A 21,104-nucleotide genomic window follows, 5' to 3' on the forward strand; every position below is an offset into this window, starting at 1 on the left:
TTGGAAAACATAACACACATGCAACAGTCTGAAATGTCATTACAGTTATGTCCCTGGGACCAAACACATAGCAAGATGCACTTGTGTTTTGTAGAAAACGGTTGTAATTTTCAATGACTGTGCCTGCTATCTATTTCGTTTAACCAAAATAATGTGAAATGCAAGATAAAACCAAAGTCTCTTTCATAGAACCAGTGTATTTTGCCATGTTTTCACTTCACTTTGAATAAGGTTGTGATTTAATGAATTTGAAATGAAACATTCCTATTCATAGTTTGAGGTTTAATCATACTGATTGAAAATTAGCCTCAGCCTTAGAAAGCCCAGACACATCACAAGGTAGAGACCACACAGAATCTCGAGATCTATTGTGTCCAATCTGGATCTGAAAGTCCAGCTTCTAAACACTGCCATATTCCTGCCATAGTACATAAAAGTCAAAGAGACCAGTCACACATATCAGATCCAGGCCTCTTTTAAAATCCAATAGCTGAAGTCACGAGAAACAGCTTATTGATCATGAACAAGCAAAAGAAGATTAGCTTTGACATGTATCACATATCAGGAAGGAGAATGTGCTGGGGAGTTAACAACAGGGACCTATATTGCCCAAAGTCAGCATAACCCCACTTGCAAATTGAAGAAACATTTCTTTGTGTGCCTTTGAAATAAAGAATTCAAAAATTTCAAAACATCTTATCTTTTGAGAGCAAGGTCCTATCTATGTGGGACCGGCTGTAAATTGTAGATTACAAATATGTCTTCCAGTTAATCTAACATTTGCATGGGGTGTAATGGAAATATTCTAGACCGTAATAGGAAAATAGTTTATCTCTGATGTCAAACATCACCCAGGGACAGGTTGCACATGCAATCATGCTCAATGATCTTCGGAATACAGTGCTTTTTTAAATTAAGCTTGCACATTCAATTCCAATGTTATATAAAACATAGAAATGCCTCTGCATAAGTTAGGAGTCAGTTTTGCCCCTCTGTTCAATATCATGGGACTGGTGGAAGCCAAACCTAGTCACAAGACTGGGAAAGAGCTGAGGATTATACAATATCATGCAGAGAGAATAATGTAATTTATTAAAGGAGAGGGCCAAGAGCAAAATAACTGAATCCACCTGGTTGACGGATCCTCATGCAAACAGAAGCCATTGAGAGAAGACTGTCTGGCCTAGGTTGGACATTGTTTTCCATACAGCTAGCTGAAAAGAGAGCTTGCTAATGTAGTAATTTCAAACTGGTTGGGTTCCTGTTTATTCTTCAGAAATTAAAAGCCACATTTCAAAAGCAAGCAGAACCATGAGATAACCCCAAATGTGCCTACATTATCCATGGTAAACTATTGTGAATGAAAGGGGCTGGGAATAAAGGGGATTGTTCATTTGACAAAGACACAGGTGTAGTGTTAGATAAAATGCCCTGTATCTCCCATTTTAGTTGAACACTCGGTGAAATGTAATTTCCTTAATGGCCATTGTATTTTTGTATTGAGAGGCACATTTTAAAACTAAATGCATTTTGGTGCAACTTAAAAAGTCATGACACACTACGTTCTAATGCGATATCATCCGCTAAGTGGGCGTTGTGAGTCTTGTCATAAATCAGATGTTGCACAACCAAAATGAACACAGAGAATTAATTGAATTCATAGAAATGTGTGCAAAGTGTTAAACTCCTGCAGTCAGTTATCATGAAATGCACAAGCAGAGCTATATGTAATGTGACAGGACAGGGGTGTTATAAAATTGTACCTTTACTGAAGAATATTACTTATCCACCCCAAAATGTATAGAGCTGGTAAATGAATAGGTAAATTAATAGGAGTAGATTGAAAGCTCTGTACTCACGCACGTATATTTAATGCTGCATACATATATGTATTTAAAGCTGCACTCACATGTATATTGAAAGTTATCTACACATATTCTGAGAAGACAGAACACAGAGCAGAGTACACAATCCCTGAAAACATTATTTTCTAAATTCAAACCTGTAGGAGTCATACGCAAGCTGCTCATTTTCTACATTTACATAACATGCACTTAGCCAATACATTAGCAACCCCACATAAATATAGGGAATCTGTATTTACAAATGATATTTTCTTCAAGTAACATTTCCCTTATTCAATGCTTGTTTTGGTACTGGAGAATATTAAGACTTTTTGTAATTGTTAAATGTATATGCTGGCCGAAACACATTGTACATTGTGCTGATTATAAAGAAGCAATAGAAATGTTTAGAATGCCTAGTATCTTTTAGAGTGTAATGTATATGCAACTTTGTAATGATTTCCTTGGTAAAGCTGGAGACCACCTTTCTTTACATTTGAGTTATTTCTTCAAATAAATGGAAAGTTTTGAGAAACGCACTGTGTGTTTTTCGTGCCAAGAATTGGGGGTGGGTCTGTATTTCAGTGAACATGAAATCACTTGTAACACCCTATTTGAACCTACAAATAAATAAATCCCAAAACTCATCTGCATGGGCTACTATGGCTGCACAATAACGAAGTCCAGTGGTGAACCCCAAAATCATGAGCCACTGCTGTGATACTTAGTAAATATGGTTGTCTCTTGAGTTATCCTTTTTAGGAATGTGTTGAGGGACTTCATCACCGCACCCCTGATTCCTACTTATAGCTCAGGTGCAGAAACAGAACCTCACGTTTTATGGAGTTGAAAGTTACATAAAGGGACAATATACCAAGACCATGTATTTGAATCCAAGGAGGTCACTGTCCGCACACACCAGGGGTGACTCATTCCACTGACCTTCTCTGAAACTGCAAGGAAAAGAGCCCTTGCACCGTGTGCCTGGGCAATTAAACTGCTTCTCACTAAAAAAAAGGCTGGGACAAGCCTGGGTGTGTTTGCGTTTGAAGGAATGTGGCCTACCGCTTCTAGCTAAATTGCTTTCTCTGCGAGCGGGACCAAGATAATTGGATATGGTTGGCCCTTTTCCTTAGTGGCACACTTGGGGTAAAATAACAGAATGGAAGCTCATCAAAATAATTGACAGCATTTTTGATTATTTCAGCGCTTTACACTCTTCTGTGTTTGATGTTTATATTTAGTAGGACAGAAGACATGCCCCTTCTAAATAGCTTTCATTTGCACTGGTGCAATGGTTAGTGGGATCATCTAATTGCTCAAGTGAAAATGGTACTTCAAACACCAACTGTGAACTGCTCCAAAAAGAAAGAGCTAGTGCACTGTGGCCCTTTTGCTCGACAGGCAGGCCCTGGCATAGTTTTCCTAAAGTAACAGTATTATTTTCTGACTGTCATCTTGTTTGGCCCCCAGTTCAGGGCAAAGGAGTATTCATGTTTGAATGAAATCAGGCAGACATTCTCCTTGGGTGATCCAGCGACAGCGTTCTGGTAAGATTGAAGGTTTAATCGGATCTGGGGAAGATTCAGCAACAACACCTATATCTATACCAGATGAACAGGGGCAATGCTTCTGTTGTTCACTATGATGAGGATGAGAATGATGGTGATGATGAGAGCTGGGAAATGAACCAGAGGAGAGATTCGTTTCATGCTCTAGATTCCATATAGTTTTAATATTGATGTTCCTTCTTTTGGATGTGGGCAGGCAATTCCCTTAGGCACGTTGTCTTCTATCTGGGGCTGTTAGAGGATTTATTTACTTTATGTATTTGCATTTTTAAAGTGCTCACACAGCCCGTGGGCATTGAGGCATTCTTACAGGAATAAGTGGGGACCCGGGGATGAAACCTCTGTTGCTTCCTGTTGTCTTAAACCTCTGTTGCTTCGTGTTGTCTTGTTTCCAAGGAAAGAACGTTGCCGCTGAGCTATCCTCCCAGGATGACATAACAATGTATTGCATGCTCACACCCATGTGACCGTCTGTGTTTGTTTACTGTTTTACTATGAACAAGCAGGCAGGCCGATGCATGGTTTGTTGTACTCGAATGACGGAAGGAAGAGCCCTGACCTGCTGTGTGTGAATTTTACAAACTTAGTTGAATGGCAAGTCTACAAAGTAGACTCATGGTCAGGTGTTGAGAGCGGAAGGTAGAGGCCTAGGTTGGGGAAGAGATTTTCTAGATGGATAATGGAGTGTTCAGGTTCAGTAACTAAGATTTCTCCAATAACAGCTGCCCAGGTACTGAAAGTGATGCTTCCTCAATGTTTGACATTCATTGCAGAGAATGATGGTATTGCAATTGCGTTGCCTGTCTGTGGCAAATACAAAGTTGCACATGTGTGTATAATACACAATTGACCTGGCATGCAAATCGCACAGAGCCTGAAAGTATAGATCACTCCCCACTCCACGTATCCCCACCAAGGGCAGGGCCACGCTGCAGACACCCTAAATGCATCTTGATCAAATACTGATGTGCTGCATATCCTAGACAGTCTAAAGAACAGTAGCAGGGAGTCTGTGGTAGGTGCTGACATGGTAGAGTTGGAACATAACATATCACCACAGGTTATATTCCACACAGGAGGCACGCCAAACATTGCTTAAGCCAGCGACTCAGGTCAAAGCAGTGAAGGCCACCGTTAGTAGAGCCTCACTCAGCCAATGAACAAAGAACATGTGCACAGTTACAAGAAATTCTAGTGCACATCAATCAATCACAAGAGATGCAACATACGACGCGCACATCCCGCGTCTCACATGGGCATAGAGTGGGCGCGTACCAATGAAAAGTGGCCATATAGACGCAAATGGGAATTTGTTCCTTTTGCAACAGTCTCTTCGAGTAGTGGCCAAGGCTTTTTTTTTGTGGGTATTTTGGTTTGCCAATTGTGCATTTTAAAGAAAATATGTTGCATAAAACAGGTCAAAATTACTAGCTGAACATTAAGTCATCAATCTGGTCCACTTTGCCCACCCAAATGAACGGCACACCCTAATATATTGGGCCTGCACTTCGGGCATTGCCCTTTTGCCCCGTTAGTCCAACCAGAGCCTGTGCACATCCAGGATCACGACCCTTGTGAGCCACGGCATATGGTTGTCACCCTGCTTTAAATTTGTGACACTGTCAAACACCTTCACCGTATGCATTGTAACTGGGAATGTGTTCATTCATACGCAACTACAAAGATTGTATTTCAGAAATAATAGTAGTTATTTTTACCATTTGATCGACTGCAACGTGACTGCAAAGCAATTGCATCTCCGTGCACGGCACCCCTTTGTCACAAGCGACGTGATTTTGCATATAATTGGGCAAGATTCCACTGCACGCTAAGTCGCATACTAAATTCTGATTAAGCGGAGCTTGCTGATCTGTGACTGCAGACATTAGCCTCCACAGGAAACAGCACTGCCAGTCTGTAAAGCTGAGCTGCCTTAATGGGGCCTGCGTATTCCCTGCCTCATATTCCTGTTTGAGTACATTCATCCATCTCTATCCTTTTAGATATTGATTTTACTCATTTTTAGACTGGGGTATGAAGCTCAAATTGCGTTAATCTCTTTTAGAGATCCGAAACAGTCGATGCAGACTGAATTAAACTCACAATGCTAATGCAATTGTCCATCTAAGCTTCACAGATATCCTGGTAATTGATGACTGGAGAAAAAGCAAAACACCACTGGTCAGATTAGAGCGTACGTCATCGGGGCTGCTAAGTGGTTCTGTGGCACAGCACGTCTAATCGTAGCATTCCCACAATACACACTACCCACTTGACTGTTTACCACTTTGCAGAGGAGGACGAGACCGTGAGAAGACAAATGCATTTTCAAAAGCTCACCAAAGCACACAGAACTTTGGTAAATACGATTTGCTTGCATTATGAGCACTAGAAAAACAGATACTTGGTATGAAAGTGAGCATGCTATTGTGTAAAGAAATACAATAGGCCTCATTACGAGCATGGCGGTCCAGGAACTACGGTACCGGTAAGCATCCCGTAGTTCCCGGACCACCATGCTATCAGCTCTGCTTGCAGGTGCCGTCTCACCAGCCAGCTTTTTCCTGGAGGGTGTAATGGCACCCGCGAGCAGAGCACGTCGGATGCACCGGCACAACTCTGAATGTGCCGGTGCATCCGACGTCCCCATCCCCATTCAGCCCTATGAGGCAGAATGGGGATCGGGAGGCCCTTGATTTCGGCACCCGCAACTGGACAATTACCGGGTCCGCCGAGCTCAGCATGGCGCGGTTTTTGCCATTCGTGCTGGAAAAAATGCAACTCTGGCGGCAGCTGTGCCGTTTTTAACGGCACGGCTACCGCCAGAGTTGAAATGAGGCCCAATATGTTGGTCCAACCCTCTATCCCATTGCCAACATGGAATGTTTTTTTTTTAGGCGGAGCGTTCCACAGGGAATGAATAAGCATGAGAGATTATTCAATAGTTTACATGGGGGCAAGGGGTATCCAGGATTGTCTAACAAGTGGGGCTTATGTGGTTAGGTAAACCGCAGTGACATGAACATCTGTAAATGCCCACACTGTGCTGCTGAGTGGGCATATACAGATTTAGGTTGGGCCTTGCCCATTCAGGCCCTACCCTGCCTACGCATATGGCAAGGTGGTGACAAGTGGCCTCGGACAGTGGCATAGAAAATGCAGCATTGAGCAAAGCTTACAAGAAGTTCCTATGTAATTCAGAGCAGGTGCGTATGCTCTGAGCACGTAAGTACAGGATTCCAATGCAATTTTTGAGAATACCATGCATTATTTGAGCTGTTGCAGCAGTAAGTAGTTGTCTATGGCTAGATAACTGCCTGTGGTCGAAGATATATTAGTAACGTACACGAGGATCAGCGGGAATATGCTCTCCCATCCCTCTTCAAACAGGGAGTATGCAAAAAATATACTCTGTCAGTTTACAAAAAATAAACTGGTCAGCGACTTCATTCAACTAAAGAAATGTTCCAATTATGTGCTGTCTTTCAGTCACTGGCGTCATGATGCTCCTCTCCACATTCAGTCACTAGCATTCTGTTGGTCCTAAGAATACCATCTCATTGGAATCTTCCATATTTACTTGAAGGCACCCCCGAGAATCAAGTACAAGATTACCATTTGGAATTTTCCTCTCATGGCACCAACCATATTCTGGTAATATTCTAAAGGGGGACTAAAGTGGCTGTAAGGGAGGATCAACCCTTTCACAGGCTGGTTGCTGATAGATTGCAACTCCAGCAAAACGTGTAACAAGAAAACAAGCATTGGGGGTGAGAGAATTTATGCCCATTGAAGGAGCAGGGGGTGCCCCGTCTCCGGGGACATTTGATGGATCCTCTAAGCATCTTTGAGGGTTTCTTGACAGTACGAAACACAGTGTATGGTATACTTCACATTCAGAACTCAACAGTTCCTTACAGATAATTCTAAGGTGGGATTCCTTGTAGCACACACAATGGCAGTGTCTTGGCATGTAATACAACATTGGCCACATTCAATAGCCCTGTGACTGCATACTCTCCACAGGAGACAATGTTAGATTTCAAGCAAGTTTTACTTGATTTTTGGCTGAAGAGACTGTGAGGCTCGAGTGGAGGTGTTTTACCCCATTCTGAATAGGCTTATCAGTTAAGGTGAAAGATGAGCTAACCCATGTGGCCAGTTTGAGTCCTTTCACTCTCTGTTTCCAATGATTCTGCATTGAGATTACGGTTTGGAGGAACTCAAGTCTGAGAAAAAGAAGAGCTGAGCACCAAGTAACAAGGACTCATATGAAGTCACTACTGTGTGGTCTTCCTCTTCTGAAGATCCTGAACATTTGCAAATTTGAGCTGTGAGATGACCTTTAACTGCACATTAATATTGTAGGAGAAGTAGCCACGGCTTATGATGTGTTGCGGCTCAACTAATTTGTGGTTGCCCCATCGTCTCACCAAGAAAGTCTGGCAACTTGGGCTCCCGTTCCTAAGAGGAGCCACATAGTGGGAGAAGAAATAGTATCCCATCTTACCACCATCACCCAGGTCTGACAATGTTACTGGATCAATGTTTGTGATCAGTGTGTCCCTGTCCTTTGAGGGACACAAGACTATCCAATGTGCTGCCTTAGTTGGCTGTGGTGATATCTGGGTTTTTATGGATGAAGAATGGGCTAGAAATAAGAGGGTTCAAATGTACAGAAGGCCAGCATGCCTCCTGGATAAGGGTGGATGGGCAGCCATTAATCCCCGGGGCTGAGGGTGTCAACCTATCATGAGCCGAGTATGTTTGACCTCTTAAAGATGGCCCATTTCACTGTTATGTAAGACATGCCATGATTAAGAAAATATCATATCCCTTTGTAAATTGGAAGACCAGAACAATATTTCTGGGATTGAAATTTTGTGTTATTCATTGCTTAGCATCTTTATCTCACTGCCCAGAGTCCATGTCCTTGAGAAAACACCCTCCTCAAAACCAGAGTTCCCCTATTGCATTCAATAATCTCAGTTTAATAACACACAAGTTGCAGGATTTGCTGGATGTGTTTAATGAAGAGGTGTACGGTGAATTCCAGTCCATTGTACTGAGGGTTCTACAATGAAACTGTTGTCATGTTCCCTTTTGGTAGCATGCTTGTATTGTCCCTTCCGGAGAAGGAAGCCCTTTAAATTGTCCTACACACTCACTTGCAAAATGGACCAATAACTGAATCCAAGGGCCCTGGAGGGCTTCCTTGTTCATTGTTTAAAATAAGACACTCCCGAGCTTCGTCCCCTCCTGGATTTGTGCTTCCTTAATAATACCACAATCAAAGATAAATATATTCTGCCCCTTATCTCTGATATGTTAGAGTCTGCCACATGATTTAGCATCTTTGCTAAACTTGATTTAAGAGTGGCATTTAATGCAATCCTAATCTGAGAAGGGGATGAATCAACAACTGCCTTCATGCCCCTTTTTTGTCCGTCTGCACGTGTATTATAGCTAGCTGGGAATGCGCTCATCTTGGAAGCAAGACAACACGGACAGCTCTAGTTTGAATCCTGGGTTCGTGCTTCGAAACCTCTTCCCTGTTAAGTGCGTTATAAAAATAAAAAAAACAATAATAATTATATGTGTATCTGGAGATGCCATTCGGGCTGGCAAATGCTTCCATGGTTTTGAAGCACTTTATGGACAAGGTCTTCTTTAATCTTTATTTAAACGTAATTGTCTATTTGGATGATACGTTGGTGTTTCCAGCTATCCAGGAAGAACATACAAGCCATATCTCTGAAGTGCTATGATGATCCATTTTTGATTAAGCCTGGAAAGTGTGTTTTTGATGTTCAGTAGATACCTTATTGTGGCTACATACTTTCAGAAAAGGGAACAGCTATGGATCCACAGAAGGTCTTGTCCATATTAGAATGGCCTTTACGCAGGCCCATACTTTATGTCAATCTGATACTAATAAGGCATTAATTGTGGAGGCTGATGCCTCAAGCTATTGAGGCCATACTCCCACTGGTACAGGATGACCACATGGAGCTTCCAGTAGTGTACTCTACTGGTGCTAAGATGGCACAGGTCTTTTTCAAGATATATATCACCAAGACAGGCTTACAAGCACTGTAGGGTTTGATTGGGGACCTCGATACACTTACAGGCCGATTCATGTAATTCCTCACAAACGTGTTGCACGCGGCTGGCGCACAGCGTGCCTGTGCGAATGTCTGCGCCAGCCGCGTGCAATAAAATCAATTTCCGCGCACAGCGTATTCATGGATTCTCGCCTCCAAAAGCAGACGTGGCGCAGAGTGGCGCAGCGACCCTGCAGCAGCGCCAGTTACGCCCCCAAGAACGCCCTCGCGCAAGGGAAAGCCATCAAGATCGCAAAACCATCGCAAAGGGCTGCGCCAACACTGTACCAGTTTACCGGACTGGCAAACAGCAAATGCAAAGTGGGGAACGCATATTACGGGTGTCGGGAACACGCGTACGCGAGAAGATTCAGACGCGATCGGGCCTGGGGGAGCGTGTGCGTGTATTTCAGGGGTGCGCGAGAAGTTCTACAGGCGAATGGCCTGGGTGCGTGTATTTCAGGGGTGCGCGAGAAGTTCCACATGCGATTGGCCTGGGGGAGCGTGTGCGTGTATTACAGAGGTGCACGAGAAGTTCCACACGCGATTGGCCTGGGGGAATGTGTGCGTGTATCTCAGGGGTGCGCGAGAAGTTCCACACGCGATTGGACTGGGCGCGTGTATTTCCGAGGTGCGCAAGAAGGTCCACACGCGATTGGCCTGGGGAGCGTGTGCGTGTATTTCAGAGGAGCGCGAGAAGTTCCAAACGCGATTGGCCTGGGCGCGTGTATTTCAGGGGTGCGCGAGAAGTACCACACGCGATTGGCCTGGGCGCGTGTATTTCAGAGGTGTGCGAGAAGTTCCACACGCGTTTGGCCTGGGCGCGTGTATTTCAGAGGTGCGCGAGAAGTTCCACACGCGATTGGCCTGGGCGCGTGTATTTCCGAGGTGCGCGAGAAGTTCCACACGCGATTGGCCTGGGGGAGCGTGTGCGTGTATTTCAGAGGTGCACAAGAAGTTCCACACGCAATTGGCCTGGGCGCGTGTATTTCCGAGGTGCGCGAGAAGTTCCACACGCGATTGGCCTGGGCGCGTGTATTTCCGAGGTGCGCGAGAAGTTCAACACGCAATTGGCCTGGGGGAGCGTGTGCGTGTATTTCAGAGGTGCGCGAGAAGTTCCACACGCGATTGCCCTGGGCGCGTGTATTTCAGGGGTGCGAGAGAATTTTCCACACGCTATTGGCCTGGGCGCGTGTATTTCAGGGGTGCGCGAGAAGTTCCACACGCGATTGGCCTGGGCGCGTGTATTTCAGGGGTGCGCGAGAAGTTCCACACGCGATTGACCTGGGCGCGTATATTTCCGAGGTGCGTGAGAAGTTCCATACGTGATTGGCCTGGGGGAGCGTGTGCATGTATTTCAGAGGTGCGCGAGAAGTTCCACACGCGATTGGCCTGGGCGCGTATATTTCCGAGGTGCGCGAGAAGTTCCACACGCGATTGGCCTGGGGGAGCGTGTGCGTGTATTGCAGAGGTGCGCGAGAAGTTCCACACGCGATTGGGCTGCATGCGGGTATTTCAGGGGTGCGTGGGAAGTTTCACACGCAATTTCAGCAGGGTACGTGTATTTCAGGGGTGCCGGGGAGTCCTACATGTGATTTGGCAGTGTGGGTCCTCCCAGGTGTTCCCTGTACACCCTCCACGGCCCCTGCAGGCAGCCCATACCACAGGGGACTACCCTGCCTCCCTGGTCATGTCCCGCAGGCAGCCCACCCAACATGGGCATGCCCCCCAGCAAAGGCACATGTCTCCTTGCACTAATGATCACCAACTCATGTCCCCTTGCACCCCCACCCCCAGCATTGCGGGGCACCTGCCAGCAGGCCCCCACTCATGTCCCACTCATGTCCCCACCACCCCCACCCCCCAGCACTGTGGAGCACCTGCCAGCAGGCCCCCACCCATGTCCAACTCATGTTCCCCACCACCCCCACCCCCCAGCACTGTGGGGCACCTGCCAGCAGGCCCCCACCCATGTCCAACTCATGTTCCCCACCACCCCCACCCCCCAGCACTGTGGGGCACCTGCCAGCAGGCCCCCACCCATGTCCAACTCATGTTCCCCACCACCCCCACCCCCCAGCACGGTGGGGCACCTGCCAGCAGGCCCCCACTCATGTCCCACTCATGTCCCCACCACCCCCACCCCCCAGCACAGTGGGGCACCTGCCAGCAGGCCCCCACCCATGTCCAACTCATGTTCCCCCCCACCCCCACCCCCCAACACTGTGGGGCACCTGCCAGCAGGCCCCCACCCATGTCCAACTCATGTTCCCCACCACCCCCACCCCCCAGCACGGTGGGGCACCTGCCAGCAGGCCCCCACCCATGTCCCACTCATGTCCCCACCACCCCCACCCCCCAGCAGTGCAGGGGCACCCTCCACCAGGCCCCCACCCATGTCTCTCACCACCCCCACCCCCCAGCAGTGCAGGGGCACCCTCCACCAGGCCCCCACCCATGTCTCCCACCACCCCCACTCCCCAGCACTGTGGGGCACCTGCCAGCAGGCCCCCACCCATGTCCAACTCATGTTCCCCACCACCCCCACCCCCCAACACTGAGGGGCAACTGCCAGCAGGCCCCCACCCATGTCCAACTCATGTTCCCCACCACCCCCACCCCCCAGCACTGTGGGGCACCTGCCAGCAGGCCCCAACTCATGTTCCCCAGCCAACATGTCATCACAATCTAGATCCCTGGTCCCTATGGTCAGCCTCCAAATGCAAAATACCCACCCGAGTATTGCATCCACCCACTCAGGAATGGCAATAACATGATAGAACCCCAATTGCAAGTTTGGAAATGAACACATGTCCCTCACATACACCCAATGGGTGTCAGTGAATCTCAAAACCCATATCATGATATGCATGAAACCAATGAGATGATACTACATATTGAAGTTCGATAAAAAAAATATGTATTAAAGGAAACATAAATAGATTCAAAAATAAAGAAACAGAAATGGGAATGTACAAAAATGAAAAGAAGCATGTCCGTGAAAAAAACCAAAACCAAAAATCATAATCCAAAGTAATGGTGTCCAAAGTCACTGTCCACAAAAGAAAATCCAATGGGAAATAATAATTGAAAGCCATTGCTCCATGGGTAAATTGTGAAAGAAAAATAAAATCCAACAGTGAACTATATACAGACGAACAAGCCAGGGTCCATTATCCCAACAAAAGAAATGAAACCTATCTAACAACACTAACTAATAAAATAAACTATATACAAAAATGTGGCCAATGTCCAAAAGGTCCAAAATAAATAAAAAAACAAAGGAAACCTAACACTACCTACATAACTATGTACAAGGGCAGCGGACTAGTCTGATGGCTCACTTTTGGATGTCCCGGCCCAGGGCATCATCGAACTCCTGCTCAATGTCCCGGAGGCGGTCCTACTCCATGGCCCCGAGGGTCCGCAAGGCCGTCGACGTGTCCACCTCCAACCCCCTGCGGATTGCCTCGAGGTTCTCGGCCCGCCTCAGGGCCCTCCGCATGGAGTTCTCCGCCCTGACCATTGTGAGCCTTGCCTCTTCCGCCGGCTGCCGCTCCGCATCTATGGCGTGGCCCAACCGCTGCCACACGGAAGACACTCTCTGTCCTGGGTCCTCCTGCCCTCCGGCCGATGACTGCCCCTCCGATGTTGAAGGCCCCGAGCCTTCATGGCTCCCACCACGTTCTGCTGCTGCTGTGCCTCTGCCCGTGCACTGCCTCCTGCTGCCTGCACATCCTCCGCCGGCTGGGGTGCAGTCGTTGATGTGGCCACCCCTGCTGGACGTCCGACTCCCGACTGTGGCAGGGATGCCTCCTACACCAGCCTGGCCGCACCGTCAGAGGCAGCTCCACAGGGCACCCAGCTGACTGATGGGTGGGAAGATGGCACAGAGGACAACTGGCGCGCAGGGGGTTCAGTTGAGGAGGGGGTGGTAGCAAGCCCCATCAAACGGAGGAATCCGACCTGGGTGACGTGGCTGACGTGGTCAACGAGTCATTCGAGATGACGTGCAGTCTCCTCATGAAAAGACTGCAGGTCACCTCGCATGGCCCGTTGACGCAACGCCACACCAGTCAGGACAGGCTCAACCCGAACCGGATAGCCACGTCCGCAGGCAGAGGAAGGCCAGTTGTCGTTTGCTCATCCCCTGCCTGAAAACGGGTCTGGACGTAGGCATCCCTGCTGGTGCAAGATGATGCAGGGACGGGATCAGGGACAGGATTGCACACAGGCACCTCCGTTGCGGCCTGTGCTGCCTCCTGTCCCTGGTCCTGCACTGCACCACTAGCACCAGTGGGATCCCCACCTCCAGACCCCATCTCTGTTGCTTGCACGGCCTCCTCCTCCACCAAACCCCCCACCAACCTGGATGACTCCGTGCCATCTTCCCCCGTTGGGCCCTGCAGGGTCCCAGCTGCCCCTTCTGCTGCCGAGGAGTCCAACTCCAACCTCCGCCTCTTGGACCTCCCCCCGGCAGCTGCGGCCTGGGACGCGGCACCGGACTCCTCACTTCCCGACGAGATGACAACATGGTAGGGGAGCCGGGCCTTCCGTCTCCGGCTGGCGGTGGGATCCCCGCTGCTGTGCTCCACAGCACCTTCTCCGCCCTCTTCATCAGTTGACGCTGCAGACAGGGAGAAATAAAACACAGGCATCAGGGCACTGTACAATGGACACATACACACATGACAGTTGTACATGGCATTGGCAAACCTCAGACATGCCATCACAATCCCCAACACACATGTCATTTCAACTCGCACACATGAGCCATACCACAGCCATATCGCAACTGCCAGCACCATCCATACACATACAACAGCATGAGCAGGCAAAGCTGAGCCAGACATCACATGCAACACAGGAAGTGCACCACACATGTACACACACCACCACACTTGCATGCATGTGTACACCTCTGCCAAGTGTCGCAGTGTACAGATGGGCATCCATGTCACATCTGCCAATCAGGCTTCCACATCCCGCTGTCACATGCATCCATGTTGCATCACTGTTGCACCCTTGTCAAATACACACAAATGCACAGGTACACAGTGCTGATACATGCAGCTGAAAACAACATACATGCGTGACATCACGGACATGTCTACTTACAAACACATTCATTCAAACATTGGTTGCCCACACAACTGCATCTGGCATGCAAGCCTACACACACAAGCACCATCCATGTCTCACACATTACAGCCCTCGCATGTGTTAGCCCCACGGCCCTGTACACCCCCACCCATACTCGACCCCATACAAACAGATGTGCAACCTGCACACTACTGAAACATCACCACACGCACAGCTCACAATCAGGATGCATGTACACTTACCGCTCGACTCCAGATGGGTCTGCCTCTCAAGGACCTGGACGTGGAGCGCTGGGGATATGCGTTCCAGGACCCTCATATGAACTTCTGACAAGTGGCCCCGGCGCCTCTTGGCATCCGCTGCCTTCAAGAGGCGCCGGGCCTTGTTCAGTGTCCTGGACCTGAAGTCCTCCCAGCGCTTCTTGACATGTTGGAAGTCGCGGACTGCCACCCCCTCTGCGTTGATGGCAGTCACGATGTCAGTCCAGATCCGAGTCCGTCCTTCCTTTTCTTGGCGCGGTAACTTCCGAAGAGGGCATCATACTGCCCCAGGACTTGCTCCACCAGGACACCAACTTCGGTGGCACTGAAGCTGGTGCCCCTCTGCCTCTCCGGCCGGGGGTTGTCAGTGGTGCCAGATGTTGCAGTGCCCGACATGACAACGCCAGAGGCAGGAGTGGGTGGGCAACTGGGTCCTGGGGCTGGGCTGTGGAGCGATGGAATCCCACTCGGGAGTCTTCGGTTCCAGCAGGGGTGGTCACAGCAACAGCACCCCTGGCTGATGTGCAGGCAGCAAATGGCAGGGCACGTGGGCAGCAGGCAGTCAGGCAGTCAGGCAGCAGCAGATGGCAGGTGGGAGCGTGCTCGGGGCTCTGGGGGGCAGTAGTTCGGCCTCCTGGCAGGAGCGTGGTCTTCCGTGTGCTTACGCATGGCCAGCTTGATACGGAGTGATTTGGCACGTGAAAATTCTGCATGTCAGCGTGTGAATCGAGGAAAGGGCCTTAGCGCGTAAGCGCGTCAGCACGCATACGCGATTCCATTGGACCAAAGGCCCTTAGCGCGTATGCGTGTCTGTGACGTATTGCGCACAGGCGTTGCTTTTCGTGGGGTGCGGTGCGTGTGTCTTGCAGGCGTTGGGGTTCACACACTAGTACTTCACAGCGGGTGGGTGTTGGCTACGCGTTCTTCTACACGCAAGGCAGATGATGAGTGGTACCCCGCTCCCCCAGGCCCGATCGCGTGTGAAAACACCCGCGAGCCCCTGAAATACACGTACCCCGCTCCCCCAGGCCCGATCGCGTGTAAAACCACCCGCGAGCCCCTGAAATACACGTACCCCGCTCCCCCAGGCCCGATCGCGTGTAAAAACACCCGCGAGCGCCTGAAATACACGTACCCCGCTCCCCCAGGCCCGATCGCGTGTGAAACCACCAATGAGCCCCTGAAATACACGTACCCCGCTCCCCCAGGCCCGATCGCGTGTAAAAACACCCGCGAGCCCCTGAAATACACATACCCCGCTCCCCCAGGCCCGATCGCGTGTGAAAACACCCGCGAGCCCCTGAAATACACGCGCCCAGGCCAATCGCGTGTGGAACTTCTCACGCACCTCTGAAATACACGCACACGCTCCCCCAGGCCCGATCCCATGTGGAACTTCTCGCGCACCTCTGAAATACACGCGCCCAGGCCAATCGCGTGTGGAACTTCTCGTGCACCTCTGAAATACATGCGCCCAGGCCAATCGCTTGTGGAACTTCTCGCGCACCTCTGAAATACACGCGCCCAGGCCAATCGCGTGTGGAACTTCTCGCGCACCTCTGGAATACACGCACACGCTCCCCCAGGCCCGATCGCGTGTGAAACTTTTCGCACACCCCTGAAATACACGCGCCCAGGCCAATCGCGTGTGGAACTTCTCGCGCACCTCTGAAATACACGCACATGCTCCCCCAGGCGTGATTGCGTGTGGAACTTCTTGTGCACCTCTGAAATACATGTGCCCAGGCCAATCGCGTGTGGAACTTCTCGTGCACCTCTGAAATACAAGCGCCCAGGCCAATCGCGTGTGGAACTTGTTGCGCACCTCTGAAATACACGCGCCCAGGCCAATCGCGTGTGGAACTTCTCGCGCACCTCTGGAATACACGCACACGCTCCCCCAGGCCCGATTGTGTGTGAAACTTCTCGCGCACCCCTGAAATACACGCGCACAGGCCAATCGCGTGTGGAACTTCTCGCGCACCTCTGAAATACACGCGCCCAGGCCAATCGCGTGTGGAACTTCTCGCGCACCTCTGAAATACACGCGCCCAGGCCAATCGCGTGTGGAACTTCTCGCGCACCTCTGAAATACACGCGCCCAGGCCAATCGCGTGTGGAACTTCTCGCGCACCTCTGGAATACACGCACACGCTCCCCCAGGCCCGATCGCGTGTGAAACTTCTCGCGCACCTCTGAAATACACACACACGCTCCCCCAGGCCCGATCGTGTGTGGGCCTTCTAATGCATGTAGGACTTTGGCGAACATTTTTTTCCTGCGCAGGGACGCTACCACCAGCTTTCGTTTGGCGGACATGTATGGGCCTGTGCGCGTCTTTGGCCGTGCGATGTTTTTCCCTGAATACGTGTTGTAGGCGAGCGTGTGGGCGTTCTGCGCACTTGCCTCCTGTAGTTCCCCCGTGACGCCCACATTTTCACGAGTTGTTTCCCATTCTGCGTGTGACGCCCCGTGTTACGCCTACTTTTGTTATGTGCGCCGCGCTATGTGCGAATTCGCTGTGGCCTTATCGCACGGCGTTCGATGACCTTGCGCCAGCGTGCGCCGCGCACTTTTTCAGCGCACATCCCACATTTTGCGCGTGCACGGACTTCCATGAATAGATGTGCGATGTTTTCTGTGCGATAATCGCACTTGCACTGCGATTTTCGCTATTTTACTGCGAATCGCACGTTTTCGCACGCGTGCGCCGTTTTTTCGGCGCACATTAATTCCATGAATCGGCCTGTTTGTATTTTTGGAACTATCTGCCTTCTCCATTGAAGATTGAAAGGGTGTTGTCATCAGGGATCCACCTTGAGACAAACAGGAGCAATGTTTCTCCACTGCCCCCTGCCCAAAGAGAATTGGGCTATGTTGTCACCTACAGCTCAATATGCTTATAATAATTCGGTATATTCTGCTACTGGTATTAGTCCTATTGTACTTATGGAACAAATCCAAAGTCATTCCTCATTGATTCGTTAATGGAAATCCCAGTATCCTCTTTAGAGGAGCTATTGCAGATTCTCCAAAGAAGCCATCGTCAAGCCTTATCACGCATTCAAGAGGCACACGATAGATCAGCAAAATGTGCAGATTGCAAGATGAGCCAAGAACCAGTTTATTTATCCCAGGATCGATAATGGCTCTCCTCACAATATTTTCATTGACACATTGTTCCTTCCAAACTAACACCCACACTCATTGGTCCATTGTGTATTCTTAAAATTATCCATCAAGTGGCCTTCTTTCTACAGTTGCCAGATTCATGGAAACATGTCCACCCTGTCTTCCACACTTCCTTACTCAAGAGGTTAATTTCCAGCAGGTTTCCGGATGGGGGAAATCACAACCCTCCCCCATACTAACAGGATGTGTTTGCGGGTATAAACTAGCTGGCATTTGTGGCTCACACTACCATCTTTTACCATATGTTTTCTTGCGCGTTCTCAATGTCACTGGGCCTAGTAAGATCATTGTTTTGGTTGCTCCCTTGTAACCCTCCCTTGCCTTGTCGCGCCCTGAAACACTTGTGTATGGATGCAATATAAATAACATATCATATCATACCATTGTGGTACTCTTCCATTCCTTGTTGAATTGAAGGCGTACTCGCCTTGTGCCCATACATGTGAACCTGCTTCTAATCGCCACACTTCTCTCTTGATTCAGCATTTTCACAAATTGCACCCTAGCAAACGGGGAGGGTACCGGCTGAGAGGGGGGCACACTTTTACAGTGGCTCATGGATGGAGGTATTGGTCTCTTTGGTGACAGTGAACGCAGGAAAGATGAACAATCTTGAGCACGGACCAGGAGTTATACCCTATTGTTTTCTTTCCCCGAGCAGATGGAACTCCGTGTTGCAATGCTTCAGGTCAGTGCTATCCTGTGGTGACCCGTTCTTTGTTTATTCCTTGTCCGTTCCCCTGTCCTCTGGGTTCTGTCATGTCTTTATCCATCCGAGTGCTCCCTCCTTTGAAGTCTTGGTGACCACTCCAGGTGCAACTGCCTTCTCTGCTCTCTATGGTCATCCAATTGGAATCTTCCAAATTTGGTACTGGTGTCCTGGCATTCCTCTTCACATTGAGTCATCTGGGTCCCACTACACCCAATAATACCATCTGACTGAAATCTTCCATGTCTAGCGCATGGCACTCCTGAGAATCAGCTGCTGGAATTCTGTGCCAGAGGTTTCTTGCCATTTGTTTCTTTTTTCCTTTTGTGGCACCTAGCCTACTCTGGTTTTATTAGACAGGGAAGGCAACGTGGCTTTGATGAAGACCTTCCAATTCTCACCCAATGCCCATTGTTAAGTCCAGCCACTGACACCAAGAGACCTGTGATGAGGGGTGGGAGCAGTATATCTGTAAGTCCATGTGAGTAAATTCAGGGAACAACTCCCGCTCAACATCAGAGCCCCTTTTTTTATGCAGTAGTTTCCAAAGGTAGTAATATTCGTGGTGTATGCGTTTGCATTGAATTCAGATTGTAAACACTAAGATGCCCCATTGTGGCATATGTTAAATTTGCACGTTCCAGACATGATAAAACACAAGTCACAACAAAATAAAAGATCCTCAATGCTGATTTAGACCATCCCTTAAATAAAACACATGATTCTAGATGGTATGTGCGATTTCAGCGTTAGTCTCTCGAGTGGGTATGAATACAGATGATTTGTCATGAAATAGATTTTTGTATTTCAGACATTTCTGTAGTTGTATAATTACGTCCCTTTTTACCACATTGATGGGACATTAAAGTTATGGAAAAGGTCCTTAGTTGGTTGGTAGATAGGTCCAGTAGGACGTTACTCACCATATTAAGGAGGTATGTGTTCACGAGATCTATGTACTCATTGGTGCAACTTTTGAAGAGCTAGATAGAGTTAGATCAATGATGCTGGCCATGTTTCAGCCTGCAAGTGGGTGGCTTCTCAACACTCGTCATTTGAAAGGTAGATGAGATGACTGTTGAGAAGGTCTTGTTTGGAGGGGGTACTGAAATTGAATAAGGTCATAGATTGCCAGCATTTTAGAATCAAACTGTTTTGGTTACACATACTGGATTGTTGATTTGCACGGTAGGCGTTTTATAGAGCGCTTGCATGCATTGAAGAGTCCTCATGGCAATGCAGAGGAAAATAGTATTCAGGCAAAAGAAGAACAATGGAATTTAAGAGAAACCAGGGGGTCAATGTGCGTTATTCTAAGTAGGCAATAGGTCGATTTGTAGGTGTTTACTATACCCAGAATACTCAGCCATTTAACAAATGCGAGAAGGTTTCATAATCAGGCAGCTTGTACTGTGAAATGCTAGCTGCTCATTCTCTCCTTTTTAAAACTAAGTACCAGAATGTGGTTACAATATGAAGATTTGCTAGACCCTTTAGGCGCATATGAACCACATTTCTTTCACTGGAACCAGAGAGTCATGTCTTATATGGCCCTGTGTGTGAAGCAAGCAGTCTTAAACCAATTCCACCAGGAAACAAGTGCAGCCGCAATGTGGTCTCTCCTGTTTAGACCCCTTACAAGTCTGGGTGCTGCATTCTGGACATACTGGAGTCATCTGATGTTTTGCTTAAGTAGGTTCAAATAAACAACACTACAAATGCCCAGCCTACATGTAATGAGGGGGCCGAAAGGATATCTCAGGGGCAACGTGCTCGTCTTGGACGCAAGAGGACACAGAGCAACACAGGTCTGATCCCCAGCTCCGCAAACCTCTGGGTAGTAAGCGCGTTATAAATAAGCAATTACAATTACAAAATTAACCAGCATGCCACAACTAGTAAAAGAAAGGAGGTGGAGATTCCTCCTTAGGGCCAATGCTGACAAGACATGGGAATGGTGGTCAGTGTGGTGGGAGAGGATTTTGTTTTGCCATGTGGTTATGGGCACTGTGTGAGAGGAGTTTGATGCTCCCCTGACTGATGCCGGACAAATGCTGACTCTGCCCCGATGGGCATTGTCCGTTGGAGCGGATGCCCGATCCGCTTTGTGGGGATAATGAGAAACACACACTCAACCTTTTATCTTTACTCCTCCATACCTGGTAAGTGTTGACCAGAAAGGTAGAATTTCCTTTGGACCTGTGCACTGTGTGGAAGGAGTTGGAGACTTGTGAGGAATACTTTACTAGAACTGCAGGATAAACAAAACAAAGATTCTGACCACTGCCAATCACCTAAAGCACACTTGCAAGTGCTGTTTG

The sequence above is a fragment of the Ambystoma mexicanum genome, chromosome 7p (assembly GCF_040938575.1).
Source record: "Ambystoma mexicanum isolate Mex_15411 chromosome 7p, UKY_AmexF1_1, whole genome shotgun sequence".
In the NCBI taxonomy this organism is placed as follows: Eukaryota; Metazoa; Chordata; class Amphibia; order Caudata; family Ambystomatidae; genus Ambystoma; species Ambystoma mexicanum.